Source organism: Oryza sativa, chromosome 3 (genome assembly GCF_034140825.1).
Source record: "Oryza sativa Japonica Group chromosome 3, ASM3414082v1".
NCBI lineage: Eukaryota > Viridiplantae > Streptophyta > Magnoliopsida > Poales > Poaceae > Oryza > Oryza sativa.
The window spans coordinates 16,598,896-16,609,867 of NC_089037.1; positions in this window are offsets into that span (position 1 = coordinate 16,598,896).

Here is a 10,972-nt window from a genome sequence, read left to right on the forward strand (position 1 = left end):
AATCAGGCATTCCGAGCAACCCTTATCAAATATAATTGTTTTATCTTTTTTTTTCGAAACTGTGTAGATTGTTTAAATAACCGGAGGAAATTACAGCATGACGATGTTATAACACAAGATATGTCAAAATATTAAAAGGAGATCCACACGCTACTTAAAAAATAATTTTTGTTGGACGACACCCTCCTTATATTGCAGACGGATCAGAACTGATCTCATCTACTAAAATCGACCTTTATTTTCATATATAGCTCTTTAAGAGGACTGCACGTAAAAATAAGGCTACGCGAAAATCTATTTTTTCTGGCAGACCTATTAAGGATCTACCTAAAATCTAAACCTAAAATCTAAGTTACCTCCTCTTTTCCCCTCCACAACATTTCAAAATTTTTCATCCTTATATTCTCTCACTTCCTCTCCTCTCCTATCTCACTCACTGGCAGGCAACGGTGGCAGTCGGCGCGGCACGCCGCGGTCACGGCGGCAGGCGGCAGCTGGCGCGGCGCACGGCGGTGGGCGTCTGCGCCACGACGGTGGGTGGCAACTGGCGCGGCGCACAGCAGTGGGCACAACGCACGACGGCAGCGGGTGGCGGGCGGCAGCTGGCGCGGCACACGGCAGCGGGCGGCGAGCGGCACCTTCAGCGCGGCACACGGTAGCGGCGGCGGGCGGTGAGCCCTGCGACAACAGCGGTGGGCAGCACCTCGGGTGCGGCGCACGACAGTGATGGCAGCCGGCTCAGGCTTCCTCGGTGACAGGCTCGGCTCGTGACGACCGGCGGTGTGCTGGCTCGGCAGACGGCGCTGGGCGGATCCGCCTCCGCCGGCCCTGTCAACACTAGTGCTGCGACCGCCGGATCCATGCTGCCGCCGTTGGGATTCTAGGGTTTCAATTCTTTGATTTTTTTTCAGATTTTTATTTACGTGCAGACGACATAAGCACCCGCACATATTTTCACGAGCAGGTGTGCTTCCCGTACATAAAAAAACAATTAGATTTTCACAGATCATTTTGGGCAGATAGGCTAGCCTTCCGCACGCAAAATAGGTTTTGGGCCGCCTAGAAAAACCTACTAGTGACATATTACAACATCTTAAGAGATACAATCACAGGATCGCAACCAAAAACATTTTCCAACTTTGGCACGCGTACTAATTGGATACCAATTTGTCATCGACATCCTGATGGACAGACAAATATTTATAGGTTTTCATTGACAATCTTAAAAAAAAATACTTCATCCATTCTATAATGTTCTATAATATATGGAGTTATACCATTTTTTTTAAAAATAAGGATACAGAAAAAGTGCATGTCATGGTACAGAGGCGAATGAGGGAATAAAATAGTAGAAGAGTAGATGGGGAATTAGTATAAGAGTTCATAGGTGGAAGAATAAACTAATACATGACTTAATATAACAATTGTTTTATATTGCCACATATGGTGAGAAGCGTGCTAATCCTTAGGTCTCATTGCTTAATAAAGCTTACCATTTCTTTTAACCGGCAATTATGAAAGCTAGATAAGAAAATGGAGAAATATGCATAATATTGGCTTTGCTAATGCCACTACTAGAAAAATAATTTTTCATAGCGGTATCCTATTTTTTCCACTGGCGGTTATATGAGAAATCCGCTTGCGAAATTCTAACGAGGGATAGAGGGTTTAGAACCGCCAGCGGTTACTTAAGAGCACCGCTTGCAAAAACACATCTATTTTTACAAGCAGCGCTCCTAAGACCCCGCTAGTAAAAATAGATTTTCAGTAACAGGGTGTAATAGCCACCGCCATAAAAAATCATGGGATTGGCATAAATCCCGCATTCACACACGGTGAGACCAAGTCCAACGCATACACTCCAACCACTCCTCTCCCTTCCATCCCACTTCTCCCAGATACACCGGCCATCTCTCCTCTCCCTTAATCATGGGTGGTGTGCGGCGGCAAGGATAGCTGAGGTGGCAAAGCTCGTGGCGCGTGGCGGCGGCGCGACGGGGGCTTGCGGCAGTGGCGCGCGGGCGGCTCACGGCCGGATCCGCCGCTGACGCCGACGGTGGAGGTCGGATCCGCCGCCGCGATGACGTTGGAGGCCGGATCCGCCGCCGCGACGAAGGGGGAGGCCGACGAGGAGGGTTGGTGCGGATCCGCCAGCGTCAGTGCTCGGGCTGTCCTTCACGGCGGTGAAGGAGGTGGATCCAGCGGTGGACGACGACGACGGCTCCCGCGACGACGAAGACGGCTACCGTGACGATGACAACGATGGCTACGGCTTCCTTGCGACCCTTCTTGCTCGCCGGCTCGCCGCTGTACCGCCACAAGGTGCCTCAAGGGAAGCCCGCTTGTGATGATGGTGATGGTCGTCGCCACCGCCGTGTGGAAGTTCATGGCGTTCCTGAACAAGGCGGTGGCCACGGCGAGGTGTCGTGGGTGGCGGCCAAGGAGGTGGTGCAGCTGTAGCGATTGGAGGAGGACGCCGGAGTTTACGCTACGTCGAGTCCTCCATGGATTTGGGATTTTGGGATTAGGGATTGGGGATTTTGGGGTTTTTTTTTTGCAGGAATGTGAATTGTGGATTTGGGATGTGAATTGGGGAATGTGAATTGTGGAGTAGATTTTGAAACGAGAACATGAAGTTTGAAATTTGATTTGGGATGTGAATTGTGGATTTGGGATGTGAATTGAGGAATGTGATTTTTATTTTTTTTCTCCGAAATTATTTTAGCTGGTGGGTCATCTTACTTGCCGCCAGCGAAACTAGCTTTTTGCTGGCGGCCACCCACCATCCACCGCCAGTGAAAATATGTTTTCGCTGGCGGTCCACATAAGGCTGAAAATTGAACTTCTCTAGCGGTTTTTCGCCGCCAGCGAAGATACTTCATCTTCATTGGCCTTTGCTTTGTGACGGCTCTAAATGCCGCCAGCGAAAACCCAAAATGGCCGCCACGAAAGATGGTTTTCGTAGTAATGTGCAATTCCAATATTCTTTAGCACTACTAGGAAGAATATATTAAATAAGAAAATACTACCTCCATCTATAAATAAATGTGTATCTATCAATTGAAGGACAAAATTAGTATGGTTATAGAAATTTAAATGACGGGTAGTTGAGTAGAAAAGGAATACTTTACAAATTTACTTATTTCAGATAAAATTTAAGAACTAGAAATGTATTTATTTAAGAATGAAGGTAGTAATTACAATCTCATTGGTTTTTTTCGAGCCAAGGAACACCCCCGGCCAATGCTTTTTAAAGAAAAGAAAAGATAAATAACAATGTGGAAAGGCTGCCAAAGCAGAGCATTCCACCGGATCATGAAAGCTAGTAACAACTACTCTAAGGTAGCACTCCCATTGGAAAAACACTAAAATATAATGATTGAGTGCTAACCCACTCATCAGATTTTAATTCTCGATGTCCACGGATATATTATATTTATGTGAGACAATAATAATTAATTTAGTAGGATCAGGAATTTTTTTAAAATAATTTTGTAAAAATCAGGGATTTATTGGAATTCATTGCTGCTAGTTTCTGTCTCTTGATCAGTGTGTAGGACATTCATATATTACGTGTAATGTTGTCACTGATGTGCGTAATGGTGCGCACGCGTTTGCATCTTCCACATAACTAGGGAAAAAACAAGAACTCTTCAGAAACCGTTGACTTTTTTTAATACATTTGACCATTGGCTTATTTAAAAAATTTAATATGATTATCATGTATTTTACTGTGATTTCAATTATCTTCGAATATTCTTTAAGCATGACTTAATTTTTTTTATATTTGCACAAAAATTTTGAATAAATCAAATGGTCAAACGTTATAAAAAGTCGACGATATCATCATATATTAAAAAACAGAAAGTAATTTCCTGGGCATGATACTATTGTCAATGGCATGATGATGTTGCCCTCGAACAGGTCGCTGGCCCATCGTTCTACACAGCCCGTCAGCGGCGCCCAACAATTCTGCCCCGAGGTGGTGAGTCCAGGGTATAAACCGACGTAGAGAACCCGGAGCAATAGACGCCATCAGGCTCTTCGCCGACAACGAGTGTGTTCGGCAGTGCTAGTAGTTGGATGCATTGCAGCCATCAGCTACAGTCCAACCACAAGAAAGATATAGGAGAAACGGCAATGCTGCGGCTGCATAGCCGCAGTTAAGCACTACCGAATAACCTCAACGTTTGTGTGATTTGTTTTTCACCCTGGGAGTGATCCAACTCCTCAGGCTATTTTTATTTTGAGGTGCACATGCTGCCCGGGCCTCGAGAGATGCTCGGGTCCCAGGTACATAGAATACCCGTGTTTCCTAGCCGTGCCCGAGCCCCGGGTACGCTTCCATGCTTTACAACAAAAGATCTCATTATGTTTGATAAGCTTCTCGAATATATCGTTGGAAGAAGTTTATGATGGACATAGCTTACTAGAGTCATACCAAGTTACATACGTAGATACCTTGAAAATATAAATCTTGTATATTTGGCTTGCGTTCTTTGCGTCCCCGAGTACTCGGGGGTCAATCACAGGGGAGATGTGTTATAGGTACATCCCCCGAGAGACAAGTGCCCTGAGCGTAGCCCTTGGGGGCTGCACCTAAAGGCAAATATGCCCCGAGAAGTAGTAGTGTCGCTTGGGGTCCAATGTGTGCCTCGGGAACTACCCTCTGGGTGCACCCTGGGGCGATAACTCGGGTATGGCCTGCGAGGGAGATCATCTGAAGGCATATGTGCCTTGAACAGAAGCAGTCTCAATCAAAATCCGATGTGTACCTCGGGCACTGCCCACTGGATGCACTTAGAGGTTGTACTCTGGCACGACCCGCGGGTAGGGGTGCCCGGGGGGGGGGGGGGGGAGGGGAGCACACCTAGGGATATATGTACTCCGAGCAGAAAAGCTCGGGTCATCCCGGGGGTCGTGTCCGTGGATTAGTGGTGAAGATGTGATGTGTGGCCTGTAATGGGATTCTAGTTTTCATTTCTCCAACATAGTCTATTTTACTGTGTTGTATTAAATATCGACTAACATTTACCCTAAAATAGTTTTTATTGCTGTGCTTTTTTTTATCAGCAGTATCCTAACAAATAAGCCACCCACAAGTTTTGACAATTTGACTATTTGCAAAAACTAATTTTATAAATGAACGGTGGCTAAAACTTATTTCAGAAATGACCATTTTGTTCAGCGTCAAATCGTATGGCGCTGAACTTAGACAGCTCAGTGCCATGTCAACTGGCGTCGAATGCTGTGCCACCGCAGATGGGAGATTGAGTCGGCGTGCCAACGTGCATTCAGCACCGTGCTATTTGGCGCTGAGGTGTCTAAGTTCAGCGCCATACGATTTGGCGTTGAACAAAATGGTTATTTTTGAAATAAGTTTTGGCCACGAATTATTTGTAAAATTAGTTTTTACAAAAGGTCAAATTGTCAAAATTTGTGTAATCCACCGGTGTCACTGTTACTGAACACACGTATATATAGATCAGATCCAATGCTGTAACTTGCACTAGATCTTGCAGTAAATATGTTGTGGTACCATGCATGCTAGTGGCTTGCCACGTAGATGAGAGTAAATTATGCACTGGTTATTCTAAAACTAGCTCCATGCAAGTATATATGCGTAACTACGATCACTCTGATCCACCCATCGATCGATCATTAATTTGGTTTTCTCACTTTCAATTAGCTATATATATATATAGTCACTTGTAGTTGAGCAGCAGGTTGCGGAGGTCGACGGCGTCCACCTCATCCACCCGGTTCTCCGGGGCCCAGCACCCCGTCTTCGGGTCCCGCATCCAGGCCACGTCTCTCTTCGCCGTCGCCGCCGTCGCCGCCGAAGCGACGTCCGTTCGCCGGCCGGCCGCCGCTGCGTCGGAGGCGCGCGTGGTCACCACCGCCCGCGCGTACACGCCGTAGCACCGCCGGCTATTCAACACAAAACACATGCAACTAATTAGTAATTAATAAACAAACATTAAACCATGATGAGAAAATCGAGCATACAATTTTTTTATAAATGAACAGTACTTTCTTCGTTTCAGGTTATAAAATGTTTTACCTTTGTTCAAAGTCAAACTGTTTCAAATTTAAAAAATTTATAGACAAATATAGTAATATTTAATACTAAATTAGTTTCATCAAATAGATAATTGAATATATTTTCATAATAAATTTATCTTTGGTTGAAAATATTAATATTTTTTCTATAAACTTGATCAAAGTTAAAATAGTTTGACTTTGATAAAAATCAAAATGTCTTGTAACTTGAGACGGAGGGAGTACCAAATAGTGCGAGATGATCATATAGTGACATAGTATAGAAAATGAAATTACAAAACTATAGCAACCAATACGTCATGCCGCACGTCTACAACAGATGGCCTAATGCTGAGAGACAGACAAAAACACGGCATCCCACTACACTTAAAACCATCCATATTTTTGGTACGAGAGAAGGATGGATTTACATGGTATACAAACCAACATTAAAATTGATGCTGGTAAAAAAGAAAAAGATCTCTCACCTGATGATGCCGGAAATGACGCTGCTAATATTGGACATTGTAAGAGCAATGTGTAATCAAGCAGCTTAGCACAGGTAGTAGTAGCCAGGAGATCAAGAAATATCACTTGGCTGTGTAGTACTACTTGTTTGTTGTGAGCCAAGGGTGTGTCTTGGAGGTGCTCATTTTATAATCAGAGTGGCATGCTAATCAAAGCCTAATTATTATTCCTATTCCTCCTGATGGAATTTGGGAAGAGGCCGAATCTTGGAAAGGTTTGGTCGGACAGCCAGAAATCCAGATATTCGGTCTGAGCCTAATATTGTATACGGATGGATTGCTACTGCTATATCATGGTTGCCATACATGGGGATATATGCTCACTACCTTTAATTGTAGCTTTTCAATAACAGAACTTTTACATGTAAATTAAACGTGATACTCGACCGTGTGTATATATGCCTGCGTGCCTTTCGGCGCATTAAGGTTAGTTTATGCGATAGGTACCTACCTTGCTGAAAAGCAGACGCAAAGAGTAATTGGATATGCTGCGCACAAGGTTAGTTTGTCTAAATCACCAAGAACAGTAAGTCCTCTGTTTTTTTTTCTTCTTTCATTTTAACTAGGAACAAAGCCCGTACATATGCGCAGGAATCTTGTTGATTGTTTTATAAAAAAAATGTTAAAAAAGATCGTATTTCATCATTTCTACTTAAATGATAAGAGTATTTCTTATATTTAAATAAAACACTTTGACCGAGTACCATATAAATTACTACTTCTTATTATGTTTTAAAAGCTGAGTAATAGATGAAACTGCATATGTACCATAAAATAAGCATAATATATCTTTAATACACTAAAACATCCGCTACTTAGATTTCATATCTCACTTATTTGTAAATCCATATATAAATATTGTAACAATACCGCTACTCTAATGGATAAGGCTGATCATAGCCGCCACGACTTTGGTGAAGGAGAGCCTGGCTGAAGAGGTAGCCACCAACGTAGATGAGAGATCGTTGCCAGAGAAGTGGAGCCAGCCGTCGTTGCGGCAGTTGGAGAGGTCGGTGGCGAAGATACGGGCAGTGACACCTTGTCGAGGAAGGAGATGAGCGCCTTCCGTGTGGCGTTGGAGGCCATCACGCCTTCTGAGTCAACAACGTTGGCGGCGGTGGACGGATCGACGTCATGGCGGGCGGAAGGTTGGAACGCCTCGCGCACGGCGTCAGCGATGGCGGCGGAGGCAGTGTTGACCGCAGCCAAAGGGGAGAGAGAACCGTCGGCCATGGCGTGGGGAAGAGAGGGGCATGGCACGCAGCGAAGGGGTTAGGGTTTTTGGCAGAAGCGGATATATATCATCTAATACCAGGACAAAGTATGTGAGTCAACATGATAATTAGATTAATCATGGACACTAGTACATATAGAGATCGTGCATCCTTATCTCTATAACCGACTTAGAGAAATAGAATCGGGAGAGATCAAGGGAAACTGAATGCAGTACAACTATATGTCTATCATTTAGAGTGTTTATAGAAGTGCCGCGCGACGGTTTTAGAGTGTTTATAATGAGTTCAATGGACCTTTTAAGTATATAATAGATTAGTTTATAGACTGGCTGTCCGGTAAAATATCTCTCCTACTTAAAAAGTTGAAGATGTTTCCATCGTCCGTCCGATATAAAATAAAGGGTGAAAAAAAATCAAATCTGATTATATGCGAGATGCTGGAAAGGGTGAAAAAAATCGAATCCGATTATATGCGATGCGGGAAAAAAAACAGTCCGTCGATAATCTGATTTGGTTAGCAATAGCGATGGAAAAAAAACAAAAAAACCACCCACGGATTCACATCCGAATCATCACAGATTCACCTCGTCGGGCAACCAATTCATCACAAGATTCAATCATAAGGAAGGTGAAAATCGAATCAAAAAGAGAAAAAAAAGTGCAAAAAGAAATCTCTTTCAAACATTCATCGCAAAAAGAAATTCACGAGGGGGATGGGGGAAGGCGTCGTCGCTGCTGCCGGTGGTGAGGGACAGCTCCGCCACCGCCGCTGCTAGTGGTGGGGGAGGGCGGCGCCACCACCACCGCCGGTTGTGGGGGAGGGCGCCGCCGCCGCCGCCGCCGCTGCTCGGGGGAATGTCGTCGCCACCGCCACCGTAGCTTTTTGAGAGAGAGGATGGGGGGAGAGGGGGAATGAATTTTAGGGTTAGGGTTAGTATTAATGTAGTTTGGGGTCAATCTGGACCGTCCATTCGATTGGACGGCCCCGGCTTCACCCGCGTCAGGCCGCCGGACTATTGGGCCGCACGTACCTAGCACAGAAGAAGGCCGCGGGTTTGGGTTGGGTTAAAATTAGTGTTCTCTCTCAGTAATTTTAAGCATCTTTCTACTTTTAGAAATAGCATTAGTACCATTTTAATTGTTTATGACTGCTTATTAATTTAATTCTAGCTAAATTGAACAAACTAAAAATTTGGCTAGATTTTTCTCATGATATGGATTTATTTTCCGACTAACGTTGATTATAAATTCGTATAAATTTCATTTATGTTCATGTTTCTTAATTATTTACGCCAACAGTGATGTAATTCAGGAATTATTTCTTTTTAGCTATGTAATTAATTGATACAACACAAATTAATTATTCATGTTCATCCACAGGTTTCTAGTATTACTCGTTCAGCGACACTATAAATTTGGTCGAGTAGAACTGATCAGATCAGACGTTGTATTTCAATTAATTACTATTTAATATGTTTTAATTCAATTTTCTTGTTTTTCTTCCCGTTGCAACGCACAGGCACTTTTGCTAGTAAAAAGAAAAATTCAAAACCTATTGTCAGTTCTGTTTGATGCCTAAAATACATACCAAATTTTGATAATGCTAAATTTTAGCATTACAAATTTTCGATGAGGTGAAGGTGTGTGGCGGTTTGTTTGGTATAAAACTTTATCAAAAAAGTTATTGTACCAAATTCTTGAGTATATAATTTGGTAAGGCCAGAAATTAAAAAAAATCAAACCAGACAAGCTTCTAAAATTTTCAGATTTTAATTTTGGTTTTTTTTAGAATCTTTCGTTACAGCTTTTTTGATTTTTGAGAAGTACAAATTATTTTGAGTTCCTTCTCAGGCTTCTCATTTTATTTGAATTTAAAATCTAAATTCCGAATAGGTTGATGGACATGGTGGTGCATGCAAATTTCTCTGTATTTTCTTCTCAATCAAAAGTAAACTTTTATCTGCTTCAGTGACCTAGTAGTAAATTGTCATCAAATAAGTGCCTCAAAGACAAATATCGATATTACCGGTGTAAACAAACAAATACAACATTAGGCGCAGTGGCGGAGCCAGGATTTCAAAGTTGGGTATTCCCGTCTAAGCGCTGAGCCGTTGGCCGCTTCTGCCCCTCGCGGCCGCCGGCCACCCAACCGGCCTGACTGTCTGAGCTTGGCGGAGTGGCGGGCGCCGCCCGCCACGGCAATAGCCTCTCCCTCCGCGGTAGCATGGTCCAGCTCTCGCCGCCAGTGGCCGCCTTGCCGCGTTGCCGCCTAGGGTTTGGAAATGGGGAGCGGCGTGAGGGAGCCGAGCCAGGGAGGGATGGGTCATGGAGGGAGAGCGAGAGGAGGCCGTCTGGAAGAGTGGTGGCTAAGTGGATCAATTGATATCTGATGGGTCATGACGGAGTAGGTCGGGTTAGTAGGAGGCGTTGCAAGAGGCCGGTTGGGCTGTGTTTGGATCGAAGAATTGAGGATTTAGGTGCACTAATATGTGTACATGTGTATAGGGCTATGTTTGGATCGAATAATTGAGGATTTAGATGCACTAATATGTGTACATGTGTATATACTATAAGTATACTTGTTTTTCGATCAAAAAAGTTGGGTATTCCCGGGAATATCCGGGAATCATGGTAGCTCCGCCCATGATTAGGCGTTCTCCTATGGACAATCCAGTCCACATATGTGGACATCCGATCCATATACGGGTAGTACCTGGTTTTATGCACATCTAGACCAAGCTCAACTGCATGCGTATGTCCAATTGACATTTTGCACGTTTGATTCGATTCTGCCAGCAACTCGACTTTTAGGCAAACACAGAATGCGATGCTGCATTCCGCTACGAAATATCTAGCGTTCATCTCCTAAAAAGATATCTTCAAATTTTTGTGTTGAGTAAGAGATAGCACCAAGAGAAAGTGCTGCATTTCTGTTCGATCTTATTTCTGCACCAGACTGAAAGTCATATTTCGCTGTGTGGGCGTGTATGTGTTCTAGGTCGATCGGTGCATTTATGCAGAGGCCAGGAGTATTATTAGTAGGGTTCTATCAACTTTGATGTTATTGTCTGAGATTAATAAAAGCTTTATTTATCTTAAAAGAAAAGCTTTATTTATCTTAAAAGAAAGGACTAAAAGTCATGTTTCACAATTACCAGACGCCTGGCG